Below are 19805 nucleotides of genomic sequence, written 5' to 3'. Positions count from 1 at the left end.
GAAATTGAGGTAAGAGAGACAATAAATGAAATGAAGGAAATTGCAAGCACCTCCAATGACTCCTCTGGTTCTATTTTGAGGGAGGTTGCTCAGCATGTCCCTAGTCAAATTCAAAAAGCTTTTATTCGGGTTGTCATAACAATCCATATAAGCACAAACATACAAATCTTAGATAAACAGCAAGTTACAATAATAATCAGTCACAGTAGCACATTACAACTGACAAAAAATATAAGAAATTGTTCGAAGGATAGCCAATACATTTCTCTTTGACATTACACTTATGTGCAAGTCAGGTCCCCCTCAAAAGAGAGGACGTTGCTCTGGTATATTTTTATCTAGCATGAGATGATTGTTCGTTAAGTAAAGTGACAAATGCAAGAGACGATGTTGTGCAAAAGTTGCATGTGCAAAAAATGCGGCTAAAAAGTGCCATGTGCTCTAATACAGTAAAGTAATTTATATAAGCGAACTACTACTCCTGTGCAAAAATACAGCCATAAGAGAGGGAGTACATTGATATGTCCAAGTTTACGTTAATACAAAGACTCAGCTATAAAGTGCCATATCATTCAGAAATGAAAAAAGTTATAGATATACATACTTGGGTTTCTGTGCAGAAAATACATCCATAAAGTGAGGAAATGCTACATATTATCCAAAGGTGTTAGGAAAACTTGATTTTTAAAGCAGTATTACACAATAATAGAATTGTTCCATCAATGTCTTAAAACATGTTACCAATAAGTCAATAATTTAAAACAAACAACTGTATACAAATATAAATATTAAAACCATTATAAAAATGGAAGAATATGCCAGGAGGGTGGAAGTATAGTTTATGTATTTCAACTATACACTGGTTGCCAAGTCAGATAATTATAGATTTCCTGGCGTCTATACATTTCATTATATACATGGCAACAGAAAAACAAATGTCTGGATTTTCTAGTAGAATAATTAATTTCACTGCTGATTTTGTGGATTGGGCATTGAATTTTTTTAAAAAATGTTTTTAAATAAAAAAGGCTTAAAAAGTAGTAAAATGTACACAACAAAAAAAAAGTGGCAGCAGCTTTGTCGTAAAGTTTGATCACAGGGGCCAGCAGAATTTGAGCCAGTTCTCATGACAGACAGGAAATGCCTGCTCAAATATTAGGAGTTAAGAGGGATTTCAGGGACTAGGTGGCCCTCCACTCATTCAGTCACAGAACACAAAACACCTAGTCCCAAAGGCAATCCTTTCTGTAAAACTATGGGCATACTTGGATTTGTCAATAGATCATTCCAATTACTCTTCTAAAGATAGAAGTAGTTATCATGCTCAAGAAACTTGCCAAAAGTAATTAATAAAAGTATCAGAGAGTGGCTACTTTTATTAATTACTTTTGGCAAGTTTCTTGAGCATGATAACTACTTCTATCTTTAGAAGAGTAATTGGAATGATCTATTGACAAATCCAAGTATGCCCATAGTTTTACAGAAAGGATTGCCTTTGGGACTAGGTGTTTTGTGTTTTGTGACAGACAGGAAATGCCACCAAGTGATTCGCAGTACCCAGTCTAAGACGCGTTAAAACTAATCGGTGTGAATTATATGTAACCATGGACAGGTAAGACTGGAACCCTTTGTTTAAATTAAGCTCTTGGTAAAAAACGACTGTTGGTAGCGTCCTAGACTGCCTTACTCTATTCTCCCTCTTGTACGATAGAATCTTTTCCTTCAGTTCCTTCTTGGAGATAGAGGCGGAAGACTCTGGAGTGGAGAGAATGTCATTATTAAATAAGATACAATACCAATAATGAATATATTTCAACCATGGTATGTGGGAAAAGTGATCAAGTTTTAGACAATCTCTTATTATTTGTTGTGTAACAACGTTTCTGGTTTTGACCAAATGGATTGCCATAGTGTTAAGGGACGCAACGCGGTAAGATCTGTGATATAATTAATACCTACTTCTTCGTGCACGAGTAAAGTCGATGCAGATGGGGTGACGCACAATGCTCTCTTTTGAAATTTTTATTTTCATCACATTGCATAGTTTTCCCCTCGCGATAACCCCAGATTCCTGCCCCGTATAATGCTGATGACATGCATCTAGCATTATAGATGGTTACCAAGGGGCGGATATATGTTAACTGGCGCATCCCCAGGGATGCGCCAGTTAACGTGCGCCACAGCTCCGCCACCCATGGTGCGCCGCATTTATAATGCGGCGCACCATGGTGCAAAAACGTGTGACGCATCTGTGCCGGAAATGTGGCGCATTGCTGGAGTTGCGTCGCAAGCGCGACGCAGCTCCAGCAAGGCTCGGGGGTGCCCCATCTACACAATGCTGCGTCAAGACCTACGCCTGCTTCAAGCAGGCACATGGTTTTGACGCAGCATTGCCCTGAAAGTGACTGAGTGAAATCTCATAGATTTCACTCAGCCACTTTCAGGAGGCGTTCCTGCGCAGGAACGCCCCCCTTGCGCAGGAACGCCTCCTTTTGGTGCAGTGCTTTACAACGTGACGCATCACGTTGGAAATAGGGCGCATTGTTTGCGCCGCAGTTGCGTCAAATAAAGTGACGCAATTGCGGCGCAAAGAGGCGCAACGGCCTCATAAATCTGCCCCCAAGTCCTTAATTCTTCTGGAGCCCCCCAATTTGGTGGAAAAACTGAAGATGCTGTTTGTGTTCCTATTCATCTTCAGACCTATGTTATTGAATTCTTGTGCCAATTTCCCGTCATCTGCAAATGTTATCCCAAGATAACAAAAATTCTTTACAGTTAGCAGCTTCTCATTATCAATAAAAAAAGAGATTGTTAATTTGGTTTTCTTACCACATGACATGGTGACAGTCTTACTTTTATTGATTTTTAATTTCCTGCCCTTGATAAATTTGGCAAAGTTATCTATAAGGCGCTGTAGTCCGATTTTGGTGCGAGATATTAAAACAGCGTCATCTGCATATAATAGAATTGGGACCGCCTTGCAATCAATACACGGGGCATCTGCTGGGATTTGGCCTAGGGTTGAATCTATTGGTTGATAAACAAAGAAAATAAAAGAGGTGCTAATACACAACCCTGGCATATGCCTCTTGTAACTTTAAAGAAAGGGGTACATTCTCCAGATGGGCCATATCGGACTTTACAGGACAGCATTTCGTGGAGCCTCGCTAGAAAGTGTACTTTTTCCTTAGGTGCGCCTAGGTCCAATAGACTCTTCCATAATATGCGTGATCCACGAGGTCGAAGGCGCTACTTAAGTCTGCGTAGCAGAGAAATAAATTCCCCTCCTTCGCGACAGTGTATTTATTTATCAAAAGGTCAAGGTTGGCACACTGCTCCAGGGTAATGAGGCTCTTCCTAAAACCGTATTGTACCTTAGTTAAAATGTCCTGCTCTTCGGTCCAAGTTTCCAATCTCCTTAGCAAAACTCTGCTCATCACCTTGATAGAAGCATCTAACAAGGAGGTTGGGGTGGTAGTTACTTGCCTCGGATTTGGATCCTTTCTTAAAGAGTGGTACAATTATCGATTGGCCCCAGGTTAATGGAATTTGTCCCTCTGCTGCCATATTAAAAACCCTTGTTAGGATGGGTGCCCATAGATCCATTTCAGTTGTATAAAGGTCTACGGGAACTCCATCCAGTCCAGAAGCTTTACCTCCTTTGCTATCGATTAAACCTTCATATACCTCATCTAGGTTGATCAGCAGTGGTAATGGGTGCCAGGTGGAAGCTTCAAGTGTTAATGGGTCTAGGGTACTCCAAGCTGGGTTAAAAATCTTCGTAAAATGCTCAATCCAAGCGTTACATTCAACATAGGAATTTAATTTGGGCATACTATCAGACTTTAGAAAGGGACTGTTTATAGTCTCCCAGTAAAGTTTACTATTTTTTGTTTCTGCCGCAAAGTTAAGGTTAGTCCATGCCTCATCCTGGAGGCTTTTCTTCCTATTGGAAATGGCTGCCCTTTAATCTAAACATAGCAATTTTATGGTTGCATTGTTGCAAGATTTAGCGCTCAGTGCTTGTTTTAATGCTTGCAGAGCCCGTGTACAGTTCCCATCAAACCATCCTGCTTTCGCAGCCCTCTTCATACAGGTTTTCCTGGTAAAAATCTCTTCTATAGTTACATTCATTTTAACAAATACATCAATTATATTACAAACAGTAACTCCATCGCTCAGGCACTTCTCGATTTCTATGCGACATTTAGTCACCACCTCTTGATGTTTAGTTTGGGGATTGATACCAGCCCATTTAATTCTCATACCATTTGTACTAGTGGCTGTGGCATTGGTGACAAGGTTATTGTTGTCAGGTTCTTTATTTCCCCAGCACAGCAATGATATATGATTACTGTTGTGATCGCTTAATGGTTGTTCCATAACCCAAAGGTTTGAATACTCGATATTACTGGAAAGCAAATATGGTCAATGCTGGTGTTAGTATTTCTGCCTGTAAAAGTTGGGCAAGGGAGATTTTCCTTGTTCTTCGAGCAATTCAACAGATCCAAATCAAATTTTGCCAATAGTTTATTCAGAGCCATGCCATAAATACAATGGGAGAAATGAAGATCATCCCCTGCATCCCTGACACCAGACTCCTTTCTAAGGCCACAGGAATTACTTTTGGCTAGTGGAAACGATTTGATGTTAAAATCGCCCGCCCATAGAATAGTTGCCTGTTTTCGGGATACCGCTAGGGCCTTCTCAATTTCACTCTCAAGAGGAGATAGGATTTTCCATCTGTTGTTATCGAATTTGTTATTGTAGTAGTTCATCACTATTAGATCATTGCCTTTGCTAAATTTAAGACGGAGCACCTGGCTGTTAGTTCCATCTGAGCTGTAACTTTTGATTTGACACGCAGTTAGTTTATTTGATACCAATAGAAGGAGACCTCCTTTAGCGTCTCCTGCAGCAGAGTTAGCTGCAGGTAACCAATGGGAGGAATAACCCTCTATAAAAAAGGGTTCTTTGCACCATGTCTCTTGGAGACAAATAATGTCATGACCATCAGTGATAAAGCCCTTCCAGAATGGGCTGTCCAACTTTCTCTTAAGACCCGCTATATTCCAGGTAACTAGACTATAGCCTAAATCTTGACCTATGATATTATTTGGTTGTGCATCTATAGAAGGGGTGGATGAATCTACGGATATAATTGTGGGTGTTTCTGAAGACGTTGGGATAGGAATTTGCACCTGCTTGGGTGCATCGGATTGCTCATCCATGCTGATAGCCAAGACAATGGGGCTACCTAATTCTGGTTCCCCAATATCCAATTGTAGAAGATTGGGCAGAGTCCTACTACTGGATTCATCTTTACCTGGTGACTGTAACCCATATGGGGGCCTTTCTGACACCGTCCCCACAGGTGGCCATTGTCAATCATTAGACTCCAGAAAGTAAAAAACGTGAAATCTATTTTGTGTGGGAATTGTGTAGCGCACCGAGGGAGCAGTTATTTTACTGATAATAGGGTTATCACTGACATACAATGCAGAATCAAGTAGGTGTCTATCAAAGTATCCTAAAGGGAGGAGGGTCATGTTGATCTCCCAGGGCGATGGGGATGGGGCAATAGCAAGACTGTTCTTTGCCCAGTGTGGGGATCTGTAATTTATGATTATGCAGTCCCCCTCAAACTTTTTTCTTAATGGACCCACCCAACTGACCCTTTGTGTCATCATAATCTGGTTGGCTCCTGATTCAGGATAACTACAATTGTTAATGAGCCAATGTAGAGTTTTGTTTTTAAGTGCATCATGTGATTCTGTTTGGCCCTTCCTCAGTTTTGGGACATTAATCAATCCTGCTACATAGGCGCTACATTCTGAGGGAAGATTGATACAAGTTGGAATTTGTTTGTCGAGGTTTGTGACCAGATCGGTGCTAGGTCTGGTAACGTGTTCTGACATAGGTTGTTTCCTAGTTACTCGTGTGCCCATGTCGGCAGGTGCTGGGTTTTGATCTAACTGAATGCCTGTCATAACGTTATCCACCCGAGCCTTATTAACGTTTGATGCTGCTTTAGGTCTATCAATGTGTGCTGCCGTGTTTCCCTTGGTTTCGTTGTTCTTATCTTTATTACCATTATTTTTTCCCTCTGTGCTGGGGCCACTGACTTGATGTTGGTGTGGCCTCAATATGGCGTCCTCTATTTTACTGTTTAGTTCAAGTACCTCCTTAGCCAGCTTATCTACCTTTGTATACAGGGGTCTTAGTAGTTTGGACATTTTGTCGAAGATGTCTTCCAGGCTTAAGTTGACAGATGGCGTTCCGGACCTTAGCTTGGCTCTTGTACGCATGCTAACCATATTCACAATAGGATTGGCTTTTTTTCCCTTTTGCCCTTTGGTTTGCCAAGCCCTGCAGTTTTCTTATTCCTACTCTTTTGTTTTACCTGTAGGGGGGATGGTTGATACAACAAAGTTCCAAACCTTATCAGCGTGGTGGCCCACCCCAGCCTCTGCGACGCGGAAGGCTCACCGCCCCTTTGAGCACCTCCGGGCGCGGAAGTGGGCGGAGGTGGGCGGGATGCCCCAAAAGGTGTCCTGGGGGATGTATTCTCCCCACTCAGCAGCCGCTTGGTGTATCAGGGCTGTGGCGGTGGGGGAGACTCATGGCAAGAGCCCCCCTGGGAGTTCAGCAAGGCAGGTAGGATTTGCGCCAAATGAAAGAAGGCTCCTGCTCCGTCGAAGGCTCACTGCTCCTTTGAGCGCCTCCGGGCCCAGAAGTGGGCGGAGGTGGGCGGGAAGCCCAGCAAGGTGTCCTGGGGGATGTAGTCTCCCCGCTCGGCGGCCGCGTGGTGTATCAGGGCTGCGGCGGCGGGGGAGACTGATGGCAAGAGCCCCCCTGGGAGTTCAACAAGGCAGGTAGGATTTGCGCCAAATGAAAGAAGAAACTCCAGGGGTGTGTAATAGTAGGGTACGTGCTGGATAGTGTAGGAGTATTCATTTCTATTCTAACTCCAGGGGGGTGTAAAATGTATTTATTTATTTATTTTATGTATTTGTATGGCGCTCAGCTACCCAACAAGGTTTTCCCGGCGCCTATGACATGTAGATGGTCAAGGAAAATACTGGGTCAATAGTAGGGTAAGTGGTGGATAGTATATTTATTATTTATTTATTTATGGCTCTTATAAAGCGCACAGCTACCTCCGTCGGAGGTGTCCCGGCGCTAAAAAAACTGTCAACAGAGATAAGAGGAGCATAACTAAGATGAGGAGAATAGCCAAGTTTTCAGGCGGCTGCGAAATAGTACTTCAGATGAGGCAAATCTGAGGTCCAGGGGGAGGCGGTTCCAGTGTTTTGCAGCAAGGACAGCAAAAGCTCTGCCGCCCATTCGAGCGCGGCGGAAGCGTGGCACCACCATAAGGCGTAGACTGTTGGAACATAGGTCTCTCACTGAATGAGATAATGTGAGTCTCTTTCTCAGGTAATCTGGGCCAGTACCGTTGAGAGCACGGAAGACAAGAGTGAGTATTTTAAACTTAATCCGAGAGGCTATGGGAAGCCAATGGAGCTTTTTGCGGAACGTAGAAATCGAATGTCGGAAAGGGATGTTGCCAATCAGTCTTGCTGCTGCGTTTTGAACTGCTTGCAGGCGTTCAATTTGGTACAGAGGGACCCCCGCATAGAGACTGTTGGCATAGTCCAAATGGGACGTTATTAGCGCCTGAGTGACTGTTCTGCGCGCATCCATTGGCAGAAATGGGAAAACATTTTTCATCATTTTTAGCTTACCAAAGCAGGCAGCCGTGACTTTATTAATTTGCGGGCCGCAGGAGAGCGTGTCATCAAACTGGAATCCCAAATTACGGGCGGTGTGCACCGGAATAGGAGGGGGGTTAAGAACCGAAGGCCACCACAGTGTGGGGGGTATAGTCATTTTTTGATTAAAAAACAGGACTTCCGTCTTATCCGCATTAAGACGAAGGTGGTTCGAGGCCATCCAAGTACAGATTTCTCCCAAACAGTGGCGGAAACTAGAGAGGCTGTATAGGAGTATTAATTGCTATTCTAACTCCAGGGGGTTATAAAAGTAGGGTAAGTGCTGGGTAGTGTAGGAGTATTAATTAATATTCTAACTCCAGGGGGGTGTAAAAGTAGGGAAAGTGCTGGATAGCATAGGAGTATTAATTACTATTCTAACTCCAGGGGGGTGAAAAAAGTAGGGAAAGTGTAGTATAGTCCAGAGAGGTGTAAAAGAAAGTGTTTAAAAAAACAAAATCTTACAATTTCTAATATTCTTTTTCAAAATGTTCTTTTCATTTCAGATAATGTCCACAGATAAGACAGCCAAATATATAACTTCAAGCAAAGGAAACCGACTGTTGAAACATGCATGGTACATTTATTGCAAGGAGAGAATAACAGAACCAAGAAGACATTGGAGGTGCGTGCAATATTACTCAAGCCAATACAAAGGCAGAGCGGTTACTCTGGGTGACACAGTTGTTAAAGCATCTGAACATAACCACTCTGCCTCTGCAATGGTAATTAAGGTAAGAGAGACAATAAATGAAATGAAGAAAATTGCAAGCACCTCCAATGACTCCTCTGGTTCTATTTTGAGGGAGGTTGCTCAGCATATCCCTAGTCATGTTGCTAGCAGTATGCTTATCATACCTAATTTTAGGAGAATAATTCAAAGAAAAAAACAGGCAAGTAACCCACAAAGAATTACACTTCAAACCTACTCTGATATGCAAATCCTCCTGAACTCTATGTTTCTTTATCTAACGAACCTTTCATCCTGCATGACAACCAACACCCTCAAAAACGAATAATGTATCTTTAGCACACCCCGTAATCTAGCCAAGTTAGAGAATAGTGAAATTTGGATGCTGAATGGGACATTTAAAAGCACGCCCCATCCATTCGCTGAAATATACACTATTCATGCAAAAGTTAACAATACAGTAGTCCCCTTAGTTTACACTTTGCTAGCTGATAAACAATCCACAATGTACACTGAACTTTTGGCAGTGATTAAATCAAAAACATCAAACAGAAGTCCTAGGAAAATAATTATTGATTTTGAATTCGCAATGATAAATGTTATTACAAAAACGTACACGGATACCCAAATTCAGGGATGATTTTTCCATTTTTCCCAGGCATTTTGATCTAAAATACAAAAAAATCCCTAATTGTGGATTAAGCATCAGATAGCAAACTGCAATTCAAATTTAAAAAACTAACTGCACTTTGCTTCGTTCCTCCTGATAGTGTAGACGGGTACAACACTACAATTACAGAATCAGACTTTTACACAACAAACGAGGAAAAATTGGCACCCTTACTAAATTATTTTGAAGACACATGGATTGGGCATCTAAGCAGGTCGGGTTGCAGGAGGAAGCCACATTTCCATGTGGAGTGGTGGAACTACTACACGAGCTGCTTAGAAGGAGGAGCAAAGACAAACAATGCCATAGAGGGATGGCACAACTCCTTCAACCACACAATTGGAAAACCTCACCCTAACTTTTATCATTTTTTGGAAACTTTGAGGGAGGAGCAAAGTTTCCAAGAAATGAGAATGTCACAAGCATTAACAGGTAGTCTAAACCCACGCATTTCTAAAAGATCAAAAGAAATGTCTGGAAGACTATTGGGTGCATTACAACAATTTACGTTGTGTGTGGCTTCAGACTACCTGGATAATGTTGCTCACATACTACATTACTAACTCTACCTACTCAATTACTTTCCTGTTTTACCCTAAATTAAATAAACAATGAATTTAAAGTGGCATTTAAAAAAACATTTTTTAAAAGAAAAGTCAGGTCACCTTACCTTAGATGTCTTCTTTTTTCTTTTCTTTTCTTTAATAATCCAAACCATATCCATTCTTTTTTTAATCCAAATAAAAATACAGCAAAAAAAAGCCAATCGGTAATTCTTCTTTTTTAAGTTACCTTTCCAAAAAAAGATCCATTCCAAAAACTTGTTAATCCATTGCAAAAAAAAGAGACCTTTGGAAAAAGATTGATTCACCAAAATCCAACAAAAATAAAAAAATATTCTCCAAATCCAAACGATTGTGAAGTGGAAATTAAGAACAAACAACAATCAATCTTCTTTCTTCAATTAAAAATCCAATCCATCAAACTCCACATTGAAATCAATCCCAAAAACATAGGATTCCACGATTTCAAAAATGTAAAAAAAACTATCCATTTTCCCAAGAATAATTCCAATCCTCCGAAATCAATCTTCTTCTTTCTCCGGTCTTTTACAATCCAATTTATTTTTCGAATAATTACTTACAAAAACAAGTATTTACAGTGTAATAAACTTTTAAATTTATATAAAACAATCATATCATTTTTCAAACAAATAACACGTGACCCGACAATGGAATACTCTAACAACAAGATCAGCGACATGCTGAAAATCTAAAGACAACAGATATATTTAACTTGTCTAAACCTCCCTCTTCTCTCCTTGCAATAAATGTCACTCTCAAGATCATTCACATTATAAATAAAGTTGCTTCTGCTCTGTTCAGCGACGCTCCTCAATATGGCTGCAATGAATCACGTCTACGCGTATACGTCATCCCGAGCTATGAAAAAAGAAAAAGGACAATTTATTTACTATTTATTTTTATTAGTTATACATCAAAATACTTATATATATATTTTTAAATTAAAAAAATTATACTTTAATAAAATGAACTTTTTTTAAAAAGAGCATAAACTGTCTCGCATTCAAATTATTATTTTTTTCATTTATTTTATTAACTGTACTACTTATAATTTAAGCATGTAAATAATTTGTAAATAATGTTCTTACCTTTATGATTCTCCCATTTGCTTCTTTTCCATCCCGGGTTACACTTCAAATGAGTTCATAAATGATACACACGGCAAACACATAGACTACTATGGAAATAAATGAAGGTCAAAGCATTATATTGAAGTCAATGTAAAAGCGTGAGAAAATATTTAAATTATTTTTTTTAATATTTTTACTGTGTCCATTTTTTTTAATTAATTAAAAAGTAAAGAACAACATTAGAAAAAATATAATTGATTTTTTAAAAATAATAAAAAAGTTAAACAATTTTCAATAGATTATTTTGTAGATAAAGTATTTTTTTAAATTACAATACATACTTTCATGTGGTTATAAAAGTAGGGTAAGAGTTATATAGTTTAGGAGTATTATTTACTAATCTAACTCAAGTAGGGTATAATATTATGGTAAGTGCTGGATAGTGTAGGAGTATTAATTACTATTCTAACTCCGGGGGGGGGGGTGTAAAAGTAGGGTTAAGTGAAGGATAGTGTAGAAGTATTATTTACTATTCTAACTCCAGACGGGTGTAAAACTAGGGTAAGTGCTGGATAGTGTAGGAGTATTAATTACTATTCTAACTCCAAGGGGGTGTAAAACTATTGTAAGAGATGGATAGTGTAGGAGTATTAATTACCATTATAACTCCAGGGGGATGTAAAAGTAGGGTTAGTGCTGGATAGTGTAGGAGTATTAATTACTATTCTAACTCCAGGGGGATGTAAAATTAGTTTCAAATGCTGGATAGTGTAGGAGTATTAATTACAAGTCTAACTCCAGGTGTGTGTGTAATAGTAAGGTAAGTGTTGGATAGTGTAGGAGTATTAATTACTATTCTAACGCCAGGGGGGTGTAAAAGTAGGGTAAGTGCTGGATACTGTAGGAGTAATAATTACTATTCTAACTTAAGGGGGATGTAAAATTAGGGCAAGTGATGGATAGTGTGGTAGTATAGTTTTACTATTCTGACACCATGGGGATGTAAAAGTAGGGTAAGTGCTGGATAGTATAGGAGTATTCATTACTATATTAACTCTACAGGGGTGTAAAAGTAGGGTGAGTGATGGATAATGTAGGAGTATTCATTTCTATTCTAACTCCAGGGGGGTGTAAAAGCAGGGAAAGTGCTGGATAGTGTAGGTGCATTAATTACTATTCTAACTCCAGGGGTGTTTAATAGTAGGGTAAGTCCTGGATAGTGTAGGAGTATAAATTACTATTCTAACTCCATGGGGATGTAAAAGTAGTGTAAGTGCTGGATAGTGTAGGAGTATTAATTACTATTCTAACTCCAGGGGTGTGTAATAGTACGGTAAGTGCTGGATAGTGTACAAGTATTAATTACTATTCTAACTCCATGGGGATGTAAAAGTAGGGTAGGTGCTGGATAGTGTAGTACTATGAGTATTAATAACTATTCTAACTCATGTGGGGTGTAAATACCATTTAATTTTTTTTTAAATCAATATAATATAAAATAATAAATTATTTAATTAAACATTAAAAAAAAATTAAAATAAAATAAACGTACCCATACTTACGTCGTAATACCATGCAATGTAATAGCATTTGCCTCATAATAGCATGCTTTGTAATAGCATGCGTTGTAAAAGATCTTGCGTTGTAAAAGATTTGTTGTAAAGGTAGTGCATTGAAAAAGTTGCGTTTTAGTAGTTGTTCCCCTTTACAAGGGGGCACAACATTTGCCCCGCATGCATCCCCAGACCCAGATACTTTCATAAAGGTGTGTATTCTCCCCAAATTTACCTTTCTATTTAATATTATTCCTTTAAGTTTTGAGGCAGTTGCCATGTAGAAGATTCAGACAGACATAAATGTTTCATTTGGGCCCCTTGGAGGACAAGGATAGTCTGAAAAAAGCTGGGGAACAAATTGAAAAAGGGAGGCTTACAACTTTCGGATTTACAATCGGTTGTTGGGTCCTCCAAATTAAAACATTTAGGACTGTGCTAGGCCTGTGTCAGACAAAGGCACGTTGTTTTGATGTATGACCAGGAATATAAAGTGTGGGGAAGGTTTTCTTCATAACTTTGAATCACTCAGGTTGTTGAAAAAAATCTGGATCAATGTGTTAGAGACTGCAACTTGGCTGTGGACTAAGGTTAGACTCAAAATTGGGGTCCCATATTATAATGTGAGCTCTCCAATTTGGAACTCGCCACAGACTCCAGAGTGTCTGAGGGATGTGCTCAGTCAAATATTAACAAATGTAAATATCAACAAGTGGGGAACCTGTTTAATGAGGAGATCCTGGAGTCTTGGGACTATCTGAGCTACAAGACTAATGGAAACCTTTCTAAATGTAAGTACTTACAGCTGGCATCTTGTTATAGGGCAAAAAAGTGGGGAAAAAGAGATGAGAGCGAATTTGAGGTAGTGGTACATTGAGCTTAGAAATAAAGGAAGATGTTGCCAAATGGCATTGCTATTTTTGTGAGGCTGGTGATAGGAGGGGGAAATCAGTGCATTACTTGTGGAATGAGCTTCTAGTAGAGGGCGACACACCAAACTTCTGGCAAGTATCTTTTCCCATGTGATATTCTGTTATTGCATTAGCTATCCTGAAATGAAATCATGTATTTACAGGCCGTACTGGACTCCACATTAGATGGCCAAGTAGAAGCACTAGCCAGTTCAGAGCCGTATGAAAAATGGTCTGCTGAGTGCAGCTGATGTGCATATGTTTGTTGATTGCCCGGCATTGAAAAAACATTATCGACGGCTATAGGTAGAACTATAGCTATGTCTATCTGGTAGAATTTTAAGGTAAGCCCTACCACTATTTCATTTGGCGTTTCAAGCTGCACTTTTGAATGTCTTGATCAGAATGGAAGTAAATTGATATCTTTTTTAGTATTGTTGGCCAGACATCTGATTTGTAACCCCCCTCCCCCCCCCAGTAGTGGAAGAGTGGGTTAATATGGTTGTGAGGTTTAGCGTACAAGATCGTACATGTTTAAGTGAAAAGATAACTCAGTTTTGGTAACCTATAATAGAGTGGTGAAGGGCAAAGAACTTGGTCAAATGATTATTCACGTGCCTGTCATTGGCCTGGGTGAATGTGCAGACGTGCCCTCCTTGCTTTGGGGGTACCCTTGTTCTGTGGTCTGGGGAGATTTGGACAGCGATGATATTGCAGCAGATGGGCTGGCCAATCTGAGGTTGGTGTAGTTAGAGTGCAATGAGTGTTGCTTGAAACAGTGATGAGCATAAAAAAAATTCAACCAGTGCATCATGACCCATGTAATGCGCAGATTCATCCACGTATTGGTGAACTTCCTAATGCAACTAGATTCTAATGCAACTAGAGTCTCTCATGGTAAATTAACAGTTGGTTTCCCTTATGGTGCCTTGTGCTTTTTGGGTGAGTCCCTTGGTGTATAGCAACTGAATTATTTGAGTTACACTTGAGTGGATAGCATTTTATGTTTAATATTTCTCTCACTACAAAACTTATACTTTGTAGTTAATGATTTTCTTGGTATGGGCCCTTCATGTTGCGACCTGCCTGCAGTTGGACATTTCACCACAGCCACTGCACTGTGTTAAAAAACACAGTGCAGGACATGCAGGCGGCAGCATTTATCAGAAGAGTGGCAATAGGGAATGGGTAATGGAAAAAAGGGGGTGGACTAGGACACCCAACCCATAAAGAAAAGCTTGGGGGACCTGAAGAACATGGAAGACCATGGAAACCCAGATCAATATCTGGTTTGCAGTCTGCCAGGATTAAAAAACAGAAACAAGCAAGACATAGACATCTGCTACTCTTCCTCAGGAAGACGCAAGAGCAGCATACAACCAAAAAGGTACCTGGAGAAAGGGGTGTGTGTGAAGAGAATAAAAGAAAACGGTGAAGTCATGGTGGGACACACACCTTTCTGTAGAGTTCATGAGCATTTGTCCTGGAGTGAAATATTTGCAAATCGGTTTTCTTTATATATGCTGTGGTGCTTGTTTTTTGGCACTAATAATAACCTTTATTCACACAGCAGCTGGACAAATTAGCACCCAAAGTTTGACCACATATATACTTTAAACTGACCTGCTCAACTCTACTGTAAATATAAGGCTAAATTCGAGTAATCCAGATTACTTTGCTTCTAGACCCTCCATGCCCGATTCACAGACAAAATCCTAAACTTACTACCATTTTGGTATTCACAGAATGCACTTACTCATTTTGGTATTCACAGAAGGCACTAACTCATTTCGGTACTCACAGAAGTTAGCAGTCCTAACTTTAGGACTCCTAAATGCCTTCTGTGAATACCGAAAGTCTTAAAGTTAGGATTTTTCTGAGTTTAGGAGTAGTAAAGTTAGGACTCTTAACTTTAGGACTCCTAAATGCCTTCAGTGAATACCGAAAGTCTTAGAGTTAGGATTTTTCTCAGTTTAGAAGTCCTAAAGTTAGGAGTCTTAACTTTGCTACTCCTAAACTGTATAATATCCTAACTTTAAGACTTTTGGTATTCACAGAAGGCATTTAGGAGTCCTAAAGTTAGGACTCCTAACTTCTATGAATACCGAAATGAGTAAGTGTCTTCTGTGAATACCAAAATGGCAGTAGGATTATGATTTTGTCTTAAGTTAGTTCTGTGAATCGGGCCCAAAATGTCTGTTGGAACTCACACGACCAGAGGCACCAACTGAGAAAGTCTGGAAGACTCACAAAGAAAATAAATGCCAGCCAGCATAAACTTTTTTTAAAGTCATAGTGAACAGTTTTTCCAAGCATTCTCCTGACACTTGTTTCACTGTATTTAATGGCCATGGGGACATTTGAAATTCACTTTTGTCAAGATGACTTCTCATGCTGTCTCAAAAATTAGATTTTATTTCAATACCTCGTGGATCGTGGTACAGACGAGGTGGCCCCGGTAAAAGAAGTCTAATGAAAGTGGCTACTCATATGTATCAGTGGTCTTTGTGCTTTATTAAGAACTTAGAGCATTCTACCAAAAGTACTCATCTAGGTGACATGTTAATGTTTATTCTGAGTTATATTGAAAAGTACGATTAAGTAATCACCTGCCAGAGTGTTGATATGTATTTATTTTTGTTTTTTTGTTCAAGGTGACTGAAAAAATTATGTGTTCTTTCTGATAATTTGCACAGATCTCAGTACTGTGTCTTGGCAATACTTCCCAAGTACCACAGGGGGGATTTACAAGCCCCCTGCGCCACCAGTATGTCACTTTTTGTTAGTACTGGTGGTGCATGTTACTGCTCCATATTTAAAAGGACAGGGAAAGCCACCCTGCATGGCTTTTCCTGTCCTTGTAAATATGTCCCCTTAACATGCAGCACTTTGCATGTAAGGGATGCTCCATGGGCATTGCTGTGGGCATTTCCACGCAACACCCATGGAACAAGACACATTTTCAGATTTACAAGGAATCGTGAATCTGGAAATGCGTTTGAATGCTACTCCACCCTAGGGGTGGCGTAGCGAAACGCGACGAGGAGAAATGTTTTAATTTCTCTTAGTTTTTCCTCTTTCAATGGATGCTGCATTCTACAGTATGCATTAAAAGAGGAAAATGCCTGTAGTGATTGTTTTCATGCAGGAAGGTGCCCTTTCTTGCACAAAAACAATGTCCCCATAACGCAGGCATCCTTGCACCATGGGGCAAGGGGGTCTGCGCCGAGGCATGACAGCAGTTTGTGCACCAGCGCAGAGGAGAGGGCAGGAATGCAACGTATTTTTGTAAATATGTAGCATTACTGTGCTTTGGAAGTGCTGCAGTGTGGCACAGCCAAAGGGCTTGTGTTGCCACGCTGCTGCACTCCCTTGTTAATCTGCCCCAACATATTTTGTATGGTTAGCACTGAGGTTTATATCATGAAGAGCTGAGCAGACTCAGTGCAGAGCTAAATACCTGTTTTGTTGTGTTTGAGGTGTCTACATAAATGTCATACTTAAAACTTCGAAATGCTCCACTTTTTTTTTTAAACACATTTTATTGGCTTTTTCAATTTTTAATAATCTCCAACATTATTTCTCTGTTAAGCATTATGTATCAGCTGTGTGGAGTGCGCAGACAGATATCAATATCACACATTTTGGTCAATCTGACTCGGGACCCCAAATATGGTACACATCATTGCGCGAACATACATCAACAATATATGTGACAATAACTTAAACTTCGACCCATCAACTCCCCCCTCCCTATTCCACCCTCCCCCGGGCTCTGATTACATAAGCTCATAAGTCACATTTACGTCCCTTTCCAACCTCCTGATTGAGGCAGAGCCTCAGTCCTTGTAAAGGGTCCTCCCCCCATATTCACACTATGTTCCTGCTTGTCTACAAATTGTTTCTGCTCACTATGAAGGTGGAGCATCCGGTATGTGCTCTGGATTTATTCCTTTAAGGGCCTCCTGTGTTGTGTTCCACTCTAAGGATATTGGGTTTTTCCTGAATCCCCTGGCCTCCTCCCTACGCAAGGCTGCGCTTTCTGCTCTCGCCCACCTGATCAGTTCACTGTGCCATGTATGTAATGAAGGAGAATTGGCTGATTTCCAGGGCACGGTGATGGATCTCTTCACTACTATATCAAGGATTCGCAACTGGACCTTTTGTGCACTTACGGAGGCCCAACAAGCACTCCATCGCCGCACCTCCTATGGTAAGATGAGTAACTGCCTCAAGCATTTGTGTTACCCCACACCAGAACACTCCTAGCCCCGGGCATGCTCATAGCATATGGAGCAGGTCAGCCTTTAAGAATTTGCATCTGGGGCATTGATGGGCGGTTGATGGATACATCTTCTGTAGTCTCTGTGGGGTTATATAAGCTCTGTGTATATTCATGCATTGTATGAATTTGAACTTTGCATTTCGTGGTATCTTCCTTGGGTATTCTATGATATCTGCCCACTCTCTGCCCCTGAATTCCCGTCCTATGTCGCCAACCTACTGCGTCCAGAGAGCATCAAGGGGGAGCCACACATGCACGTGGATACTCAAACACAGCCATTTCATGAAGTGACTTCCTGGACCCATAAAATATAGAGCTTTAACTATTTCATGTGTCGCGGATTCCGTCCGGTTGGGGGACCTTTGTTTTTTAACATAGTGCAGTAGAGCAGCATGCCTCACATATAAGGTATTGGGAGCCCCAGTTTCCTGTACAAAATAGTCATGGTCTGTGAGCTTCTCGCCTCCGAAAAGTGCCCCAAATGTGTCCACTCCTGCATCCTGCCGTGGCCGGAGCCCCTGCTTTGGCAGTCTGCCATTCACCAGTGGTATCCCTACTAGCGGGATATTGCCTGCATAAGGACAGCAGCTGGATGTATATTTCAAAGCCTTCTTCCAGCACTCTAACACTGTTTTTAGCATTGGCGGTAGGACCAGGGGAAATTTGCTGCTGGGCAGCAGCCGAGCCTGAAGAAGACCCTGTTCGATTTGTTTCATAGCATTACCAATCTCCTGCAAGTTACATCCTGCTGTCCAATATGATAGCCATTGCAACTGGCAGGAATATTAATATGCTTTAAAATCCGGTGCACCCAGGCCACCCCTGTGCGTTTCTATTTGTAGTTTCTTAAGGCTTATCCTGCTGTTCCCCGTTTCTCATATAAGATCCTGTAGAATAGTATCCAAAGTGCTAAAGATAGATGGAGGTACCATCAGGGGTAGGTTTGTGAAATAATACAAAGTACGCGGAAGCACTACCATCTCAGATATTGCTACTCGGCCCATAGCTGACAGAGGCAGTGTAGTCCAGAATGCCACCTCTGATAGCTCTACTTAGATTACCCTTCAGCATGTCTACGTGAGAGCGATATATATATTAATGCCCAGGTATTTGAAGGTGTGCCCATCCGTCGGTAGTGTTAAGCTCCCAAAGTGAATAGTGGCCGGGTGTGGCTGCTCATGAAATAGGAAAGCATTTGATTCAGATTTATTAATTGCTAAACCAGAGACCCTTTCAAAGTCAGCAAAAATTCTTGGAATTGGATCTAATCCTCGAAGGAGGGCCGACATGTATATGATTAGGTCATCCGCTGATACCAGATGTGTGGAGGTATTGAACGGGATACCACGTTGGGTAGCCTCCATTGGCAATCTGAGTGCCAATGGCTCCAGCGCTAAAACAAAAAGTATTGGGGACTCGGGGCAACCCTGGTGTGTGCCTCTATGGGCACGATATTCTAGCGAGATATGTTTTCTGGACCTGACCCTAGCTGTCGGGGCTTCATATAATAAACGCACCCATTGTATACATTCAGGGGGTAAGCCAAAGCATGCTATGGCCCTAAACATATATTCCCAGTACAGCGTATCAAATTCCTGCCTCATGTCCAATGCAATACATCAAGCCTGCTGGTAGGGATTTAAGTCAGTTGCAATATATGATGTAATCTCCGTATGTTTAGTGATGTGCTTTGTGCCGGTATAAATCCACATTGATCAATGTAGATTAGTCTATTTAAATATGGTTGGATCTGGTTTGCTAGAATTTTATTTAGGATTTTGTATTCTGTGGATAGCAAAAACTGCAAGGGGTAGCCTGCCATGTCAGTCAGTTCCCTTCCTGGTTTTGGTAGGGACACCACTAGTGCCTGAACCGTGGTAAGGGGCAGGCGTCCTATTTCAAGAGACTTATTATATACTTCCTCAAGCTAAAGCACTAATATCTCAAAATAAGCCTAAAAAATTCCACCTGTAGGCCATCCAAGCCCGGTGCCTTATTGCGTGAAATCCCTCCAACAGCTGCCTTAATTTCCACCCTAGTGATGGGTCCTCCTAGTGCGTCCTTCATGTTCGACCTGTGGGTAAGGTTAGCTCGTGAGAAAATCCTCAATATATGTTCCATCCAGTGGTGACGGTGCCCCATATAACGCTTCATAATACTCACAAAAGGCCTAATTTGTGTCATATTGCATGCATACTGTGTCCCCTCCGGGCATGTTGATATGGCTAATAATGGTAGTGAGCGGGTCATTACAAAGTAATTTTGC

The sequence above is a fragment of the Lissotriton vulgaris genome, chromosome 8 (genome assembly GCF_964263255.1).
Source record: "Lissotriton vulgaris chromosome 8, aLisVul1.2, whole genome shotgun sequence".
Lineage (NCBI taxonomy): Eukaryota > Metazoa > Chordata > Amphibia > Caudata > Salamandridae > Lissotriton > Lissotriton vulgaris.
This window is presented reverse-complemented; position numbering follows the sequence as displayed.